Raw genomic sequence first — 17,475 nt, 5'->3', positions numbered from 1 at the left:
ATCTCATTAGAAGTATCTAAAAAGTTATATTAAATGCTTTTATTTTTCCATACAAGCAACTGCTGTAGATGTCAGGGGGATGTTTTGCAGTCATAGATGGAAGGGAAGCTGGTCCTTGGAATGAATCATGACTAGGAGGGAGGTGACTCATGCGAGTGACTCTACTAAGATGTGGTCCATTCAGAGAAAAAGCCCCATTGTGCCATGCAATTAAAAATGTCAAGAAAAAAAAAAGAGTAGGCTGGATCAGCAGAAGGGCTAGATGACCAGGTTCCTTTCTTGGGAGACAGCAAAAAGCATCTCCCTCAAAGTTGCATAAACAAAGGTTGAACTGATTGCTGATGTTCTAACAGAATCCAAAGTCCTTTACCTCTGGTGTTGTTTAGTTGAGCTTGTTTCTGTTGACCTCAACCACTGTTGTCACCAACATTATTCACCAACTGAAATCAGAGTAGCATCTCTTTGAATATTTCCATGCACATCCTCCATACAAAAAGGTATGAACTTTGACATATCAGTTATATCCTCTCTCCACTAGTAGCAGAAGAATAGTGTAATTCTTTGATAATTAGCTGACACTGAAACCATGACATCTTTTTCTAACGTGATGCAATGAGCTGCACGTAGTCATTAGTAAGGTAATATGTAGCACATATATAGTATATGTAGCACAATCCATATTCAATAAATCTTCTAAGGCACAAGGGTGATGTCACATTCAGGAATGGAGACATTCACCTCTCAAAGCCCAGCTACTTTGGACCCAATTGATACAGAGGTAATTTTAAGACTGCCGCTAAGCCAGCTGCTGTAGCCACAGTTTGAAGCAGAAGCGATCAGGACAAAGGGAAAGGAAAGGTAAGAGAGGAGCTAAACAGAAGGGAAAGGAGGGGGGAAGAGGCAAGATGAGTCAAAACAGGAGAGAATGAAGGGAAGGAAGTGTAAAATGTGGGGAACTCTATGAACATAGTGCTGTACATAAAATCAATAATAGGCAAGTTTTGAGTTATGAATCTGTAATTCCATTGGGAGGTTCTAGTGACTCAAGCTTCACTCTCGTAGTTTATGACATCAAAAGTTTCAGGTGATGGAATTATAGCCCTGTAATTTACAATTGCTCATAATGTATTCCTCATATAAATCAGGACAAGGACTTTCAATGATATTGTAAACCACAGAAGCATCGCTCAAGCTATAAAATCAGAATCTTGATATTAGTTTATAATTGGGCAAGCTACCCACATGCATTATTTTTGAGAACATATGGAGAAAATGAAAGCTTGTGCTTCATTGTTAACATATGAATCTCATTTATAAATTCCTTTGCATGTGAATGTTGTGTTTATGCCTCAAAATGACTCCATGCTTATTGGATCAATTAACAGGTTCATTAAAAAAGTTTTTGCCAGAGTTGTGATTTTACACTGCATATTATAACAGATACTGCAGAGTCTCATGGTGTGATTGTGTAACCCAATGTGATGGGGTGTCCATCGCATACAAGGCCTAAAGGGGTTAAGGTGCCCAGATGGGCCAATTAACTGCATAGGCTACACCTGGAGGAGCTAGGGAGCAATGAGGATTAATTAAAGAGGAAGCTCAGCTGGACAGGAAGAGCCTGTAAAAAGCCCAGTAGCTGAGAGTAGAGGTGGGTTATAGAAAGAAAGCAAGCAGTCACTCTCAGGATGAGAGATGGCAAGGTAGGTAGTAGCCTAGGGATACAGCAGGACTGTGCAGAACTTGACTGCTGGTTGTAGGGTTCCCTTAGGGTTACCATATTTCAGCAAGCAAAAAAGAGGATGGGAGGAGTCCCGCCCCTCCCATTTCCTCCCCCCTTCCGAACCCCCCACCCCCCCCCCGCCCCCCCCCCCTGAACTCCTGACCCCCCCTGTCTCTTGACTGCCCCCTCCAAAACCTCCCTGCCCCTTCTCTGACTCCCTTGCCCCCTTGTTGTTGGCCTTCGCCTAATGTTTCTGTGAGCTTGCTCAGGAATGGCCTGAGCTGTTCGTCCCGGCACACTGGTCCTGGCAGGCTGGCTGGCAGGGGAGGAGCTCCAGACTGCTGGAGGCGATCTGCAAATGCAGGGAGGGAGGGAGGGAGGGAGTGCTCTCAGCTGCAGGGGGCTCTCTCTGGCTGTCGGAGCTCCATGTAAGTGTCACCATCCGGCCGGCTGCCCTATTAGCCGCGCACACTCTGCATGGGGGGAGAAGTCTGGACATTTACAAATTCCCCCCTGGATGCTATTTTTAACTCAAATCTGGACATGTCTGGGGGAATCCAGACAAATGGTAACCCTAGGAACCCAGGGTAGAAAGTGGGCCTGAGTTCTGCTACTAGCCACTGTGGAAACGGCACCATTAAGGGACAGTGAAAGAGAACACTGCAGAGGGCAGTCCTGAGAGACTTTGTGCATGTGATTACCCTGGAAGGGGAGGACTATTGTGACTTGCCCAGAGAGCTAAGCCACAAAAATGAGGTGCAACACTGCCTGAGGAATAAGAGAGGGGCTGCAAAGCAAGAGGGCGAGATGACAGGCCAAGGAACTGCAAGAAGAGGGTGTTGGGACAAAAGAGCTAATTTCCAGAGCAGCCAGGAGGCGGTGCCACCTAGTGGTGAGTAGAGGCCCCCTGACACCCAGCCAAATACAGTATTTACACATCACAGGTACAAAGGATATCCAGGTTTCTTCTAATCAGAGATTGGTAGCCATGAGCTCAGGCAGTAAATCAGTGTTGGGAATGGTTCAGTGGATATTTCATATGTCCCTGAGCTGAATCAATAGCAGTTTGCTTGCCACTTCTCTAGTGCCGTCCTCTCTAAAGTCACTGATGTGCTTTAAAGACTAACAGATTTATTTGGGCATAAGCTTTCATGGGTAAAAACCTTGGGATGCATCCGAAGAAGTGAGGTTTTTACCCACAAAAGCTTATGCCCAAATAAATCTGTTAGTACTTTAAGGTGCCCCCAGACTCCTTGTTGTTTTTGTCGATACAGACTACCACAGCTACCCCCTGATACTTGATGTGCTTTATTGACCTTAATAGCTATTAGAATATATCCAGCAGAAATGAAAAAGGCTTTATTCTGTGATGAAAATCTGATATGCCCTTCTCTATAGTCCTTAGGCTTTCAATACATGTGTTGTGGGATTAATGTAAAATTCTTGCTAGTCATTGAACTACTTATGAAGTATTTCCTAGGAGTGATACTTCTCCATCCCTCTCTCTTAAAAATAAATACACTAGACCCGATTCTCCTTCATCTTACACTTCTTTTACACAGAGGTAACTTCATTTGCTTCAGTAGTTACACCAGTGTAAGTGAAAGGAGAACTAGCTCCATTGTGTGTAGCATCTGTTTAAGTAAAATTAGATGATCGTAACAATGGTGCAGTGAGAGCCATAAGTGTTAGTCATCTTTTTATCCCACTCTGAAGAAGGGAGGGATAGCTCAATGGTTTGAGCATTGGCCTGCTAAGCCCAGGGTTGTGAGTTCAATCCTTAAGGGGGCCACTTAGGGATCTGAGGCAAAATCTGTACTTGGCCCTGCTAGTGAAGGCAGGGGGCTGGACTTTGACCTTTCAAGGTCCCTTCCAGTTCTAGGAAATAGGATATCTCCACTAATTAAAAAAATAAAAGGTCCGTCCCTTCAGCAGCATAGACTTTCCCACACCACCCTGCTAAAGTGCCTTACCTCTGACTTGGAGGGACCACTTAAAGTGAGAGCAAGAGTTCAGCATCCATAACTACTCAATCCTTGGCCTCCCTGGGACCGTTAACTGCAACATGTGTTCATTCTGGTTTTGCGAGGTGGACATTTAGGACCTGATCCAAAGCCTAATGAACTAATGGGAATCTTCCCCATATTTCGGATCCAACCATTATCCAGTAGGAACAGAAACCATCAATTCATTCAATACACCCACCTGTAAGGCAGATTCCCTTCTTGACTGGGATGGGGAATTAAAGAGCTCCTTTGTTCCCAATCCGCCTCAACTCACTGCACCCGTGAGGCTTGTCCAGCCTGGAGATGGGTAGGCCCTTAAAAGGGAGAATTCCCTCTTAGTGCAGGGAAAGTAACAGAATTGCAACCCAGAGCTCCCCAGCTCCTGGAAGTGTGGTTGCTGACTGGGGAAACAGTTTGAGGGCCTTGGCTAGCCCTCTCAGACAGGAGAAGGCCTAGTACTTTTCCCATTGGCTTCCTGAAGGAAATCTGCTTTTTTGTGGACAGCAGAAGCATGCAGACTTATTTTCTTTGGCCTACTTTAACTCCCCATGTAAGGGGCAGACACCCTGAATAGCATAGCTGGAGGGCTGTGTCTGGACTCAGACAGAAACAGCACCCTCTCTCTCCCCCAAGGGGGTGCTAGAGAGGTATAGTCTACTACACTACCATGGTATGGTAGTAACTTTTGATCACTGCCAACCTAGATTAGATTTTAACCTGTAATCTAGTAGTGCAAAAGTCCCTGGCCCATTACTGATTCCCTAAACTATCTAGTTCCTGTACAAGTGCACTTTCAGACAAAGTCATGATCAGAATAGCTCACTATCCCAGCTTCTAAAACCAATTACACCAGATGCTTCAAGAATTAGCTATGTACCTGTGTCTTGTTACTGGAGATTTTTAAGACTGATAATCCTATGGCTGCAGACTCTTCAGTGAACACAAGTATTTGCTCAGTATTGTGAGTCTCTTACATGTTTTGTTCAAGAAGGTCTCACAAGAAAGCTGATGGACATTCTATGTGAGATTCATACAGCAAATGCTCTATCACACAGTTCAAATGCCGAGGGAGTTGCAGCAAGGAAAGCTTTACTCATCTGTATTTCTGAGTAGTATACTACTACCATGGCCTGATAAGGCATAATCATGGCATTTTCAATTGCTGTTTGATCAGGGTAAGCATAAAGACCAACTGCAAGAAGTCCTGTGGGATTATCATATTACAAACACATAAAACCACTGGTGCTGCTCTAGCAGCATTCAGATTTTGCAGTAAAGTACCATATAGATTGGCTAGTGCTGAGGTCAAAGTAATCTGGGCAAAAAAACTGCCTTACAAAAGAGACAATATTCCCTTTGTTGGTCTGTTCCTCAAAATGTGAGCGATCCAGTCTCGGTACTGTTTCCTGCTGGCATTAGCCTTCAGAAAAATCAATTCTGCCTTTGTGAATTTTTTAGAGGTTGTGCAAGCATTAAAAAGGAAACCTCTGTCCATAGATCTAATGTAGTTGGGACAAAAGACTTACATGACTGTGGGGGAGGGCTGCAGTGGAAGGGGTCTGAGCATCTTAAATATCCCCCACATTGTAGAGTTTGGGTAATTTGAGGTCACTCAAAAAACCAAGCCAGTTATGACTTTTTTTTTAAGCAGTAGAGATCTTTTAATTACTAAATACAAACAAAGTGCAACTGTGGGGGCAGTGAGCGGAGTTCTGCTCTTAGAGATGAATCCAGTCTCTTCCTCTGCAAGCTTAGCTGGCCTCTTTGCAGTGGAACTGCATTGCTCCATTGTGCAAGCTCTGGGGAGGGCCCCTAGATGCAGAAGGCCAGGCATAGGTGTGCCCCAGTGTGCAGCAGAATACCCTGCTCTGCACAAGATCCCTAAACTGCAGCACAGGGGACAGAGCATAGGCAGGCCACAGGAAGAGGCAAAAGAATGCAAATGACTGTGCAAATCCATGATAGGAGTTGTGTTAAAGAGCATTTGGAGGCCACTAGACTGAAGTAGCCTCTCCGGAGCAACTCTACAACCACTTCATGGCCTAATCTGGGTATACCTCCACACTGCCCATCTTGCCCAGTCTATGGCCCAACTACTTAAGTGGACTCTGAATTTATCCCTCAATTACATAGATGTAATTAAGATGTCATAGTCATTTCATTATAGCTATTGGAGTTGCACTGATCTGAGTTAATCAGTAGTAAGTCTCTCTCTCAAAAATGCCCTGACCCATGTTACTAATATTACCTGATAGGCTCTTAAAACTGAAATTTATTTTATCATTTATGCGGTTTGGAGGGTTTTGCATGTCATTCAGCTTGGACAATGAAACCAAACTGTTTGGTTATCTGGTTCTCAATATTAATTATGCAATGCCTGAAAACATGGTAGGTGCTCTCCAGAACAACAGTAACAAGGCAAGCTCTTACAATCAGTGGCCCCAGTCTTGCCAAGACTTACACAATCTCCTTTACATATATGGCTTTGGTGGGCTATTCAGATGCATAAGGGTGAGCACGTGTTTGTCTGAGTGGAATGGATGCCTAATTTATGGCCCCCATCCTGCAGTTGCATCTGTGCAAGTAAATCTCTGCATCCATGCAGACCCCCATTGACTTTGTGTGGCTCTCCACAGTTGCAGTGGTCTACCCATGTGGGTACAGACTCATGATGCCTATGAGTGACAGTAACACATAATAGGAGGTCATAGGGTGAGGAAGGACAAAGGTTAAAGCACTGGGATGATACAGCTACATAGACTTGAATATAAGCAGACCCTGAAGGACTTTTTAAATATAAATAGCTCACTTGATGCAGAAGTCTAATATTGTTCCCAGTACCCAAGGGATTGCTTAAACTTTTAAAAAGTTGAAATGAATTAAAACCAAAATCTCATTTCTCTATTAAAATATTGTAACCCACTTTTATTTTTTTATTTTTTTATTTTTTTATTTTTTTTTTACAAAGTCTAAGTTTGGCGACCTGTCTTTTAAAAATTATTTACAAATAGCCAATTATGGATTTTTTTACCTATTGCATGAATAGCCATAGGTACAATTAAAACACATGCCTTGATTTAAGATGAATTTATTATTAGTCTCCAAGATTGGATCACAGACCTGCTAAGAACAAGCCAAAACCATTAAATATATGGGAGAAGACAAAATGACTAGTCTGACCCTAAAATGCCCTTATAGGGACAATTCTTTACTATTCTTACGGGTGAGAAAATTTTAAAAAAAAATTATAAATGTGATGCTGAGGAACCCCACGGCAGGAAAGTAACATGCATTACAAATAAACTGTCACCGATGTTAATAGCATGTATTAGAATAGTTCCAATTGCTAGAAGGTCGCAATGACCTCTGAGTTTAAAGACCAAAAATGGCGTCTTTTAGTACATCATCTGCCATCCTCCCCACAGAGAGACCCATATACAGCCATGTAATCTGAGTTCAATGAAAGGGCAAATTTTATAAATCTAAATAAGGAAAAGTAACACTGAAAACAACAGCACTAACGCCCTTTATTGTAGCCCTTGTTATAAACTAAACAGCTCAAAGGCAAACACAAAAGCAAGGTGCAAAGAGAAATTACAGTTGCTGGATTGCAAAGAAAGATTCTTTGAAATTAGGCTCAATTCAGGCTAAACAATTTAGCCAGATTGACTCCTCTCAGCCCTGTGAGTCTGACACCTCTGAGTTGGGATCAATTAAGTCCATAGTCACCAGACGGCTGACAAATTCAATCACTGCTTCTAGGGATAACATGTGGTATTGACTTCCTAATGAGTGGGCGTGAAAAGGGCATGCTTCCATTTCAGCTACTCTAGCTTCTAAGTGATTGTCTCCTTTTATAAAACTATGCCAGTAGGTGAATCACGTGGACTGATGATTAAGCATCTCTACAGATTCCTCAATAGGAATTGAGAATTTTGTAACGTCAACTCAAGGGTATAAGCAATCATGACAGATTTCAGTTTAATCTGACACCTTGCTTACACAGAGAAAATAGAAGAGCTTCACTGATTCTAGATATATTGGCTCAGAATTGTCCTAAACCACAAGTACTTCAGTCATCTAGTGAGTCAATATCTCCTGAGCTGCTACTATTACAGGAACAACAAGCTCTACAAACCTAATTTAGCACAGTCTGTTCTCAACTGCATCCAACTTAAACTTCTGATGTTCCTTTATTTTTTCTGAGGCCTTGGCTACACTCGGGACTTCACAGCGCTGCCACGGCAGCGCTGTGAAGCGCGAGTGTAGTCGCGCCGCCAGCGCTGAGAGAGAGCTCTTCCAGCAGTGTATGTATTCCACCTCTCCGAGGGGAAGAGCTTGCAGCGCTGCGAGCGAGCGTGCAGTGCTGCAGGCATTGATTACACTGGCGCTTTACAGCGCTGCACTCGCTGCGCTCGGTGGGGGTGGGGTGGATGTTTTCACACCCCTGAGTGCAGCAAGTTGCAGCGCTGTACAGCGCCAGTGTAGCCAAGACCTGAGACGATTATACCGTTTCCCAGAAAATATTTAAAAGGAGCAAACCTTCTACCTATCACCTTGAGCTTGAATTTAGCTGGAGCCTAGCCTAGAATTTAAGCAAAACTGAGCTACAATGTGCTATGTTGCATCTAAGCTATGAAAAAGGTCAAGTTTAGGTTGGGCTTAGCTAGCTCATGTTAGCTAAAACTGTTCTAAATGCAACTACTTTTCCTAATCAAGACAAAGCCTTACGTTTGTTTAGATGACCAAGAGAGATTGAAGTTTGCTAGCATATGTTAGCTAACCCTGACCTAACTTTGACCTCTTTGCTTAGTTTACTCTAGTCTAGACAAAGCCTTAGATTGACTCTGCAGGTCAGGATGGAGGCAAGGTGTTCTAGGAAACAGCCTATATTGTAGCTGTTCTCTGGATGGATAAAGGGCTTCATTCTCCAGCGTTTCCACTCTGGTACCTTTCATTAGCACTAAATTCACATGAACATGTTTTTAAAAGGACATTAAGAAAGAATGCTTAAAAGGTGTCCATTAAAATCCACAATCTGTCATAAGGATGTACAGAACTATCTCTTCCAACATCTACTAACAGCTGCCTCCAAATGGTAGCTGCTCAAAAACTACCTTCAGTGTGGTATTTTGTATATCCTGCAATAAGCATTCAAACAAGAGTATCAAAAGCAAAATAAAACAGTTTTCCTCCCCTCCCCTGCCCCGTGGCCCATCATCTTGCTATTCAAGTTAACCTGGGAATAAAAAGGATGTTTATAGATGACAAACAAGACAAATTCTTAACACCTGGTCAGTGACTGAATAGACATCTCCAAGGAAAATGCATCATTTTAGGAAATGGTGTTTGCAGTTCATTATTTGCAACATGTCTCTTATCACCATGCTCCATGGTGCTAGGGGCATTATGATCCTGGAGGTGTGGTGCTTTGGATCAGATGCAAGTCTGAGGTAGTAACCCAGCTGTGGTTATTGTTAATCTCTAGTACCATAGCACCCAGGAGACCCTAGTTATAGGCAAGGACACATGCCATTGTACTATCACCATAGTAAAGATATCAGGTCTGGAGTGCTGGCAAAATTCTAATTTAGGTCATTTCCTTCTGTCTGACTCAATTCTGCTGGGAGTTTAAAACGGATATGTTGTCTTTCACTTCCTCTACTTACCTAAGAGGTTGCTTTCTGCTTGTAAAGCTGTTGGATCCAGAGGGTTCAGATGTCCAGATTAGGTTTAGATATTGTAGATTCTATAGAGAATGAGTTGGGATCCTTTTGCAAGAAACTCACTGTGTAACTGTCAAAGATTTAAAAAGCCTGCAATGGAAATACTTACCAGCATATTAACCGAAGAGTAAAATCAAATATATCCCACAATGTTATATACCAACTTCTGTTCAGAACCACAAGAAAATCCTCAGTTATGGGAATGCTGAAATATTTAAAAACCCAAAAATCTTTGGCAGGTTAGTGTGCACTTATTGTTGTTAGCCAGAGCCTCATGGGCTCCCACACCCACACAGTAACATTCACCACTGGTATAAGCAAATTGCACTCCAATGCAATAGAGCTTTCCTGCTTCATCTGTGAACTGGCCCACAGTCTCAATATTCTTGACATGCATGTGACTTGATAAATCCAGACTAACATCAGTTGTCTATGGGGGAGATTTTCAAAGGTACAAATGGCAGTCTTTTAACTCCCACTGAAAGTCAATGGGAATTAGGGGCCTAACTGCCATTTGTGCCTTTGGAAATCTCCATCTTTTTGCTACTACATTTCCTACGTATCAAAAATCCCATGAGTGTTCTCTGCAGAATTGCTCTCCTCTGTTTTTCCATCCAAGATTCAAAATACCACCTACAGTTTATTGCTGCAACCTATTCAAATCACATCATCTTTGCAGAAGCATTAAATAGGTGCTACTGGGTTTTAGGGGAATGGTAGGTGCTGGAGGAAGCACAAGTTGTATGAACAATCTAGGCCAATAAAAACTACAACAATTCATTGCTTTCTTAATATTCATAACCTCTCCAACCAGCTGGGAACAGAAGTTCTTCACCATTGCCATTAATGTTGCACAAAAAGCAAGTGCAGACAGACTTCATGCCACTACCACTACCAGCACTATACTTGCTAATTTCCTGAACTTCCCTGACTTCCTCAGAGTCTTGAAATTGGAGTGCGTAATATCATTGTTTACCCAAAAACAAATGCCTTCCTATTTCTAAATAAGGACAAAACTAGGCTGATTACATTGTAATCCCAGAACAGACAAGAACAATCTCAGACAGGAATTTTGCTTTTGTCTAGTTTTAATTAAAGAGCCATTCAAACAAACATACAAAATCCAATACATAAGCAAACTTATAAAGCTGTAATTCCACAATGACCCAAGCCACTTCCCAAAATAACTCAAGAAAGTTAGACCTTAAAATGACCACAAATAATCAGGCCTCTGAAATGCATCATGTGTAGTCCACTGCCAAAGACTCTGTTGTGGGGAGTCTGAGGACAATATACCAAGTTGTTAATAAAATATACCAATATGAAGAAAAATCAAATTTCATTTTTATACTATTGATCACATTTTTGGAAGGTGCTTTTCCAAACGACCTTGGCCTTGATTTTCTTTATTCTATATGCCCATTAGCACTTTGGGCAGGGTGCTGTGGTTAATATTTAAAGTTGGTACAGACAGCTGGAGAAGCTTTGAGAATTCTGCCCTGGGTGAAGTGGGTATCACACTTTCATATACAGTCAATGAGGCTGAGACATCCAAAGATGACAGGAACTGAACAGAGATGTTCTCTCTCCCTATCCATGTTAAAGTTGTGTGAAAGAGCTGAGGAGGCAGGTACTATAGGAGGAAGTGGAGAAAAAGACTAGTTTTTTAGATAGATCATAGCAAGATTTTTAAAATGGGAAGGCAATGCCTGGATGCCCTAACAGAATTTAGAAACTGAATCTGAAATGTATGGGGAGCCATGGAGTTGATTGAGAATGGAAATCATGAATTTATGCTTCTTGGTACATGTGTTGCCTGCTGCTAAATCCAGAGGTGACTGCATTTCAGTAGTAGATGAAGAGATTAGGTTAGACACTGTACATTCTGGAGAGTGATTTAGGATCCTTTTGAGTACAAGTCACTGTGTAAATGTAGAATAAAGATTTTAAAATCATGTAATGTAATTACTTAGTAGCATATTAAGTAAACAATAAATCCCAATATATCCCACAATGTGGTTCTGGGCATAAGTTTGTAAACAATCAAATCCTCACTCTTGTGGGAACTCTTAACAAAAAACAGAAAGGAGAGAACAAAAATCATTGGCAGGGTAACATGCACTTAATGCTGTTAATCAGAGCTCCATAGGATCCCACTCAGGACTAAATGCACTGTGGGTGTAAGCAAACTGAACTCACCAACCAATGGAGTTGTACCTGCTTACACAACATGTGAATTGGACCCACAATCTCAGGACTCTTTATAAGCACCCAGCCTGACAGATACAGAAAAGCATCAAGTCTCTCTGCATGTTGCTACTATGTTTGCTACCTATCTATTCCAAAATTCTGCAGTTGTTCTAATTCTTGTTCCACCTAGGAGAGTCCCAAAGCTATTTATACTGAACAGATGGTAGTTTGGAGAGCTGGAGCTTAAGGAGGTTATAATGAAAGAGACATTAGTCAAGGCAGGAAGATATGGAGGTTTGTGAAACAATCAAGGAGTCTTCCTTCCTAAATTTTCTCCTCTCCTATGAGAAGCTTGTTTACTTCATATGGGACGGTTGGGAATACTCACTGCTTCAACTGCTATAAACATATAACCAAATTCTGCCAGCTATACACATTTTTGAATTATTACTCCTAGTGGTTAAGAACTAAAGTTCAGATATAAACATTAATTATTAACTTGATCCATTACTAGTTAAGATTAAGAGCCTTACTCATCTTTCACATTGGTGTAAATCAGGAGTAAAATCTATTGAACTCAGGTCCTATGTCAGCATATAAAACTGGTGTAAGCGAAAGGAGGTTTGCTCAAAGCCTTACACTGTTCTGCAGTGAACTTCCTGATGATTCAACAATCAAATCCTCACTAGCTATGGAAAGCCATTATGAGTCAACCCTCCTATTTTATGCTTCATATTTTTGGTGTAAATAAAGCAGTCGGTGTGGCCTTTTCATGGGATAAGAAGCAAACCATGGTTTAATGGGTGTTATTTTCAAATTACAGAATTAAGAATTATTCAGGAACACAATGTTAATCTCAGGCATTTGCTCATTTAAATGGAGGATCCTGCAATAACACCCTCGAAACAGAAAGTCTTTCCAGACATATCTCAACAGTAAAAACAATTTTGTTCCCTGTTGTGGCCCAACTGGTAGGAATCAAACCAGAAACAGTGTTTTTGTTCATAGTTCCAAGCCTCTTTCCACCCAGCACTCTGCCCAAAAATCCTTCACTTTGCTTTTGCTCAAAGTCACACTCCAAGTGCTCCTCTTAGGCTTTCTGGCTGCTTCTACTCACAGATAGTTCCCACCCCCAAATATACCCAGTACCCTACATTTGCATTCAGGGCCCTGTGAAGTCCCCTCACCCACACAGCTCAGCTTCTCACCAGTATTGCTTGTGAGTGGCTTCTACTGTTTCATGTCAGAAACTAGGGGTTTGAATTTTCTCAGATGAGTCAAGAGCTAGCTTGCTCAGCCTCAGGCCAGTTAATTAATCAAGCTGGGCTGTGTCAGGATCAACTAATTGGCTGGCCCACCCAATTGGCTGCAAGGAGCCAATAAGTCTTCACTTAAGCTCAGCAGCAGTGACAGGTGGCCAGCTACACAATACTTATACCTGCAGCTGTAATCTCTTCTGGGTCTACCTTGCTACTGCCTCATTCCTGTTATGCTCAACTCTGCTTGGCTTTTATCTCCAGCTCTGATCCCTGGCTTATTTCCTGTTCCGGGCTCTACCTAGTAGGTCAGATTACTCACATCCTGATCCCTGAAACATCCTACGTTTGTCCTGAAGGAAGGGCACTATCACATCCATTAGCTTCAAGAAGGTTTCACCTAACCCTTATTAAATTAATGGAGATATCCTATCTTCTAGAACTGGAAGGGACCTTGAAAGGTCATCGAGTCCAGCCCCCTGCCTTCACTAGCAGGACCAAGTACTGATTTTGCCCCAGATCCCTAGGTGGGCCCCCTCAAGGATTGAACTCACAACCATAGGTTTAGCAGGCCAATGCTCAAACCACTAAGTTATCCCTCCCCCAATTAGAATAATACCTTTGCATTTCTAAGGCCAGTCATCATCCAATTGGATCTCACATTTCAGGACAAATGTTTGTAGTGAAAACAAACCCTTTAAAAACATAATATCCAAGATCTAAAAAATACACATATAGCCATAATGTACTGTCCTAAACTGACTGATGATAATCAAGGATCAAACCCTATACTGAGTGGACAGACCTCTTGTGAACAGCTCCCAGTTCAGCTCCTGGAAACCTTGGCTGCTAAGCTCTCTTTGTGAATTAAGCAGCACATGCAGTCCACCAGGGTACCTTCACCAAATAGCTTTTACTATTATTTATGCTCCAGGTACAGTACAACATAACAATAATTATATGGAACCCCTTTCCTGCACCCTGGCTCAGCCTTTTATACTACTTGCTTTCTTCTCAGTGCTACCCAGCGTGTGAACTAATGAACTCATTAGTGCATCAGGCTCCCTACAGATGCAAGGGATCCCTTTCACCCATCCCAACCCAAACTACTTAAGTTCTTCCTATGCTCTACCCAGTGACCAATGTGCTGGTTTTCAAAGGGCTCAATTTATAGCTGCTAACAGCATGCTGTCACACCCCTACACCCAGGCAACTTGATGCAATTCTATTCAGGGGGGGTCAGACCAGATGAGAATAATGCTTCCCCCCTCACCTTAAAATCTATGAATCTATGCAAAGCTCCCATTACTTCAGAGTGGTCCTATGTGGATGCAAGTTGCCACTTGTGTGAAGCTCATGATAGTCCTGTGGCTTAACACTTTTTTGTTCCACTGACACTTGAATTGTTACTCTGTAAATTCTTCTCATAGCCATATTAAGTTTAAAGCTACATCTGGGCAAAAAGTCTACATTATTGTAGGCCAGTCCTATAAATCCTTACTCAGTGTACAATGGAACCACTTATTATAGGTGGGGCTGGTAGCATTGCCTATTATTAAGATTTCCTTACGCTCACCATTATGAGACCCTGTTTGAAGTTGCTTACAACTTTGCCAAAGTTAAAGCATTCAGTCTGAAATTTCCCAGGCAGGATATCTGCCTCAGGCTGATTTCTTTCTTTCTTTCTTTCTTTCTTTTCTGGAAAGTTTCAGCTAAAATGGCTCAGCTGTTTCTGAGAACAAGACTAGGGGAAAATATGTTGTTTTGCCTTTGTTACATTCTGGCAACATTTTCTTTTAAAAGCTCTAGAGCCCCAATTCTTTGTATCCGGGACTTGAAATTTGACAGAGAAGATGTTTGTGTTGAGGATGTGCCTTTTGTCGTCCTCATTAACATTTGCCCAAATTTGGCCAAATTATAAACCTTTGAAAAATCTTTGGGGGAGGAGGAGCTGGGAGTAGAGTTTGGCAGGGTGGGGGAGAGAGGGAAACTGGGATTGGATGTTGGAGGGGGGAGACTTGAACTATCTGGAAAAGGAGACTGGGAGCTGAGGGAGTGGAACATGACTAACTGAGTAAAGAGACTGGGACTGGGGGCAGGGGAGGGAAATGTGTGTGGGTGGAGACTCAGTTCAGATAAGGGGCCAAGATGGGGGGAGGTTTGGAATGGCTGGACAAAGAGAGGGACTGAGAACTAGTGGGATTGGAGAAGGAGGGGAAGGGAGACAGATCTGACAAAGAGCCAAAATGTTGGGGGGGGGGGAGCTAGGCCTGACTGGGCAAAGAATCTGTAACAAGGACCTTGGAGGCTGAGGGCAGGAACTGTGAATTGCTGGACAAGGAGATTGGGACTGGGAGTTGTGGAAAGACTGAGATGGGCAGTCTCCAAAGATGAGACTAGGACTTGCTAGGCAAGGAGATTGGGAGTGGAGACTGGTACTGGCCAGATGAGTAGAATGAGACTGGGGGGAGCCATGGGTGGGGAAGAATAGCCAGGGTGGGAAGGGGACAGAGCAGAAGTGGTGATACCTGTGGGGCAATGGGCAGAAGAAGGGTCTGTGCCACCTGAGAACACTCCCCTCCAGAATCTGGAATGGAACCCAAGATTCCTGAATTTCACCATTCCTCTGCTGTCAAGAAATACTGTGAAACTGATGGAGAAGTGTCTCATCCCCCTCTAGTGCTTGTTCTCATAGAGGATGACAACCTACTACTGTTATCAGTTAATCTGTTACTTTAGGTGGCAGAGGTTTGTGCAGTGGATCTAAAAGTTCCAACCCTGTTGATAAATCATGTGGGTATCAATTGAATGCCATGTGATGGAATTTCTGGTTTTCTAGTTTGCTTTTTGAAAAACACACACAAAAACCCTATGTTAAAAGAACATTATTAAGGTTTCAAAATCAAGCACTCAAAAGTTAAGAAATGCCGGAATTAAGGTTGCCTGTGCAACATTAATTTGATCCTCTTGTATGTTGCTTTATGATACAGTCTTTAATAACAAGATCGCATACTATTTTTTCCTCAGGACCCTGCTTCAGTCAGTGCATTAGTTTGAGGGTCAATCAAAGTCAATATGTAATTCCTAACTTTCTCCCACTAGTAAAAACTTTCCATGTTTATTCATGGGCCAAAAAAGGATGATATTGCTACTCAAAACATAAAAAGAGGACCCTTTCCAAAATTCAGGTGCCCCCCCCCAAAAAACAATGCAAGGCAGTTGTCATATATTAGCACTGTTCCATAGTCCCTTCACTTTACTTATCTCAGTTCATCCTTGCAGTCAATCATGCTAACTACTTACGAAAAGTCAAATATTTTACAAATATTCATAACACGTGCATGGCTAAACAGAGTGTGTGGCAGCTCCTTAGCTGGTGTACACTGTCACAGCTCTAGAAGGCAATAATACTTGAATGGTAATGGTTTCTTGCAATTTACTAAATGTTTATTTTAAAATACATATGCTACTTTTATTGGAATGATGAAATTTTTTCACTTAACTTTTCATCTTAATGAATTTAAATTATTTTGTTTTTAAAATTGTAAATTGAATTTAACAAATGTCTGCAAAAGGATGTATAAAAGTCAAGCACATGAATTAACTATCAGTTGCACATGGATCCAACATCAAATAAGAGTCAATCAGAAGTCTAAATAATTTAATATATCCCCAGCCTGACTCAGCCATCTTCAGATTAGAGCTTGTCTATGCAAAGATATTTCCTGTCATAGCTATGGTGGAATCATTATTCAGCTATAGTTATTTGGTATAAATCTCTGAGTAGAGACTCTATTCTGAAATAAAAGTGACTTTATTAAAGCATAACTTTTCCACTTCCTAAGAAGAGTAATTATTCTAGACTAGTATCAGAGGGGTAGCCGTGTTAGGCCTAGTCTTCACTTACCGGCTGGTCCGGAGGCACGCCATCGATGTTCTGGGATCGATCCCGGAAGTGCTCACAATCGACGCCGGTACTCCAGCTCGCCGAGAGGAGTACGCGGCGTCGACGGGGGGAGACTTCCGGCCGCGTCTGGACCGCGGTAAGTCCGGAGTAAGGTACTTCGAATTCAGCTACGTTATTAACGTAGCTGAATTTGCGTACCTTAGTCCGAAGTCCGGACTAAGTGTAGACCAGCCCTTAGTCTGAATCTGTAAAAAGCAACAGAGGGTCCTGTGGCACCTTTGAGACTAACAGAAGTACTGGGAGCATAAGCTTTCGTGGGTAAGAACCTTCACTTGGCATCTGAAGAAGTGAGGTTCTTACCCACGAAAGCTTATGCTCCCAGTACTTCTGTTAGTCTCAAAGGATATTCTAGACTAAAATCACTTTAATTCCAAAATAGTGTCCATATGGGGGGACTTATACTGAATAACTGTAGTGGAAAAATTACTCCACTATAGCTATGCCAGGAAATGTCTCTGTGTAGACAAGCCCTTACTTCTCCAGGTAAAAGCAAGTGTAAACAACCTTGTGCCTTGCAGCATGACTTGAAGATTGACAGATTTGGGCCAGCTGTGGAGAAAAGTCCAGACTTGAGGGACCAATTCAGACTCCCTACCACTAGCTCCTAGAC

The sequence above is a fragment of the Trachemys scripta genome, chromosome 2 (assembly GCF_013100865.1).
Source record: "Trachemys scripta elegans isolate TJP31775 chromosome 2, CAS_Tse_1.0, whole genome shotgun sequence".
Classification (NCBI taxonomy): domain Eukaryota; kingdom Metazoa; phylum Chordata; order Testudines; family Emydidae; genus Trachemys; species Trachemys scripta.
The sequence above is the reverse complement of the archived record's forward strand: the minus strand, read 5'-3'. Positions refer to the sequence as shown.